Source organism: Rhagoletis zephyria, unplaced genomic scaffold, assembly GCF_001687245.7.
Source record: "Rhagoletis zephyria isolate East Lansing unplaced genomic scaffold, Rhagoletis_zephyria_1.1 Rzeph_scaffold_07585, whole genome shotgun sequence".
NCBI classification, from domain to species: domain Eukaryota; kingdom Metazoa; phylum Arthropoda; class Insecta; order Diptera; family Tephritidae; genus Rhagoletis; species Rhagoletis zephyria.
Window position 1 is genome coordinate 13,126 of NW_016164668.1, and position 4,375 is coordinate 17,500.

Consider the following 4,375-nt stretch of genomic DNA (forward strand, 5'->3'; position numbering starts at 1 on the left):
TCGATGCTAATAATAGCTTTAGTGCAACAACAATTGCTACACTCCAAATGTCTGCCCTTAAGCTACAACACTTCGCTCGGCCAAATTAAATCAAAACTTGCTTCCTTGCAATCCTGCGGATTATCAAACCATAACCATGCTGCTAACCATAGAATTCATCATTCATTCAGCAGCTCGCTGATCATTTGACAATTTAATTCAATTCAAAAGCCGTCAATGCATAACTCGATATCCTCTTTTCCTCTTCGGTTTGTGTGAAATTATACTCTTAATCGCTCACTCCCCATCGCGCTGCTACTGATGACGTCTTTTTTTCTGCGCGTCCGCTGTGTTGAGTATCCCTCTTGTGGTCTGCTATTTGACTTGGTGGTGGCTTTCACCCCATCCCCCTGAGCGTTTGCATTTGTTTGATAGCTGAATTATTATTATTTTTTTTTTACACTCACTGTATTAGCAATTCAAAATGCAATGAGCAGTGTTATTTTTACGGTTATTTAAAATGTAATTCCATTGTGTTCAGATTTGAACGATTATATATTTGTAAGAATATTAAGCAGCGGAATCGTTCGGTCCATTTTCACAGAGCGTGGAAAGTCGAAGGAAAATCATTGAAAAAATAAGTGCATAAATTTATTAAATTATTCTGAAAATGGTCACAGCAATGTGAACTGAAGGCGCTTTAAATAATTTTCTAAAATTCATTGGTTTATTGTTAAGAAAAGATGTGTTCCAATTACAAAATGTTTGAAATCCTCTTAATGGCAGCTTTTTGCTAATTTCGCAATAGAGTTTCAACACGAAAACCATACCTAATAAATATTTGTTCCACCTCAGTGGAACCGTCTTTCGAGATCGACCACCGCCTATCGCCGATGAATAGCTCGCGAGACAAGCGTTGCTTTGCGCCCCAAATCCGTTCTCGATATTGCAGTTATCTCCAACATATCCATAATGACCCCTAACAAACCTATTTCTAATATGTCACTACGATACCAGACACCTCTTCACATATAGTAAGTTACTGATTTAGGCTGTGTTTAATAAGCTGCTACAACAATAATAACAAAAACAGCTACATTGACCTGCTTGAATCGAATAAGAAGAGGACAATAAAGGCTGTTTTAGGCGCGACTACTAACACCAAGCGCCTAAAAGCAAGCTATGTTCTACTGCATGTGTAAAAATTTCCTTCATTAAATTTATGAAATTTTTGCACATGCACTTCTCAACTGCCATGTAGTGAAACTTTCTTAAGTTATAATTTTATGGAACTTCAAAGTATGCTGAGCCTAGTCTGATGCATTCTACGGACAATGCTTCCGGTGTTTTTTTGCGAACTCTGCATGTTTTACAACCATGTAGGGGTAGTAATAGATGATTTCCAAGTTGGAAATTGCAAAGAGCTTCGTTTAGCTGCATGTCTTGTTTATTTAGCCCTTCTAGTAAAAAAATAGAATTCCTTAGTTTTTTACCGAATATTTATTTTAAGCGATTCCTATTCAAATGATATGCAGTTTTACTTATAGACTAAAATGTGGCCTTAGAAGATTTCGGCTTCGTTGTGCTATTTTGTGCCCTAAATAAGTTTCAAGCCATAAAGGCACAATCTCTCAAATTTTCTTGTAATTCTCGCTCTCAGATACTAAGCTTGCAAACTGCAACACCGTTAGTCCATTTATTCAAAAATTCAAGCCGATGCCACCGAGCAGCTTGGCTAATTTCAGTGTTGCATTGTTCGAAGGCGTGCATGTGTAAATAAGGCTCGGGATGTGGTTGTGGCTGCCTTTATATGTATCTATGTTATGGCGCTTTTTTTTTTGGTTACCGCTTCAGTGTTGGCATTTTATTTTTTCGTTTTATGCTTTTTGTTTTTCCGCACGCCACTCGGATATTTCATGCTTCTATGCATCTTATGCACCTGAGGCCAATAATTACCCACGTTCTGATTATTTTTTCAAAACATTTGTTTGCATTTTTTTATATATTTTTTGATGTGCTTTTTTAGGCTATTGTTATTGTTTGCGGTGTACAAATATATGTATGTTTTTACATATAAATTTTGCAAGTGCATCGTGTCCCTTTGAATGATACAGCGTTTTAATTTTCCTGTTGCTTTTTATGCCTTTTTTCAAACGCAGGCATTTAGAGCGTAACTCATATTTCATATCTGTTTGTTTTTTCCCAACATATAGATATATACATTTGTATGCCCCCACTGTAAATATATCTACGAAATTTTTTTTTCTATTTAAAAGCTATTTTATTTAAATACAGAGATGTATGCAACTGTGGTCCTTCCTGCACACACATCCTTTGCGTTTTTTCACCCTTTCATTTTTTTTTTGTTTGCTCAATATTTACGTGTATGCATGTTGGTTTATATCTATGCATAAAGTACCCTGAATAGATTGGCTTTTGGCAAATTTGTGTGTGATATTCTAACTTTTTTCCCGATTTCTGTTTTATTTTACGGTTATTTGCCTCTTTATTTACGTTTTCATTTTAATATCTCAGTTACACGGCCTAATAGATTCATTCACTCACAAACCACTGTCTAATTGTTATTCGAGAACACCTGTCCAGATTTGTTTTTTATTTCAAGCAAACAATGGGAAGTGGTTGAATTATTAAAGTGCAGTAAATTAATGCTGTATTTAGATATATTTTTTCTTTTATTTTACAATGCGTTTCCAGTTGAAATTCCCATATGATATGCATGGATTCGCGGGAAAAGGACTGTCTTTTTTGTTAAATTTTTTGTGTGTGTTAGCTTTCAGTCCTATTGGTGAGACTCTAAAAATAATTCTCAAGGCCGTTTTCTCAAGAAATTTTTTTCTTATCTGCCCTTCAAATATGTTTTTAAAAGAAAACAAATTTCAAAAATTACTTGAAAAAAACGGCATTTAAATTTTTGAAGGATTCTTTTGTAAGAGCTACGAGTATTGCTTACTTATTGAGAAAATTGTAAAATATCAAAAATTGAAACTATCATCTAGCCACGGACACACAGATATCTTATCTTAGTTTATCACGAATTCGGGCTTTTTTTTTGGAATAGGGCTGCCACCTATTTTCCATCGCATACTAATTTAAATTGCTGTTTCGAAATTTAAGATAAGATATTACAATCCGTGGGTTCTAAAAGAAAGCTGTTAAACAATTGCTTGCCTATTTAAAAATTATAACTAAAAATATTAGTGTATGGTTGCCACTTATTTTAGATTCTACAAAAGTTCACTAGAATAACTTAATATGGATATGAAATGAAAGGTATTTTTGAGAATATTAAACCAGAATTATTTTCGAGCAGGGAAGACATTAGATTAGATTTAGAGTAGGTAGCAGGCAACTAACCTCTATTCGACTACAGGTCTTCTTTGATCCACGTATTGCTAAGTAACCTAACGAAGTCCTTTGGCTGATTGCAATTTCGTCCCTATAGGTACCGTGATCCTAGAAAAACAAAATTTTGGTCTTAATGAGGGCTTCACAGAGGCACATAATGCGCTCTGCTGTTTTATGTTCTTCGTTGCACAATCTGCACTGATCAGAACCATTAACTGCTAAGTTTGACAAGTGCTTCATTTCCCTAGTGTAGCCAGTAAGAAAACAATTCTTACTTCATGCCTACTGTGGTGAAGGAGTTATTCGATTCTCCTTGTTGATATATCCGGAATGCAGGACTTCCGAGGGATCAGGGCTTCAGACAGTTACCATCCATATTTGCCCAGCGATGTTGCGCCTCGTTCTTCATCCAGTTATAATAGTTTCCCCTAGCCGCGCTCCATGGGGCTATGAATACCTGCGCAGTCCTTTTATGGTGAGATACACACGAATACCAGTCGTTTTAGCTTACTGAGCTTCGTCTGCGTGGACTTGGGTGCAGCATAAGTTAGAATTGGTTTGCAGATGGTATCATACATCCACCTTGCCAGTTTAGATCTAATACTCCAGTTACATCCCACAACTTTCCGGCACGTGCAGAAAGAGGTCCTGGTCTTTTGACTAGTTTTGGCAAGGTGCGGATTCAATTACAGCTTGCTATCAATGATATCTCCTAGATATCTGACCTATTTGGAGCGTGTATCTCTTGTCCTTGAAGTAATGGTTCCAGTAGTTTGTCTCTTTCCTTTACCTGGAAAAAATTACTATGCTAGTCTTCCTGGCGTGTACGTCTAACTCATTATTACTGCACCATTTGGCGACTATGTTCAGAGCATTCTGTAAGAGGTAAGAGATACCTACACTTGATTAGGATGAAAATATCATCCGCTTAGCCCTGAACCTCGAAGCCGCTTTCGTTAAAAAGGCAGAGTAGTTTGTCGACTACGGTGGACCATCGCAGAGAGGAGATCACTCTCCCCCTTTCGTAACT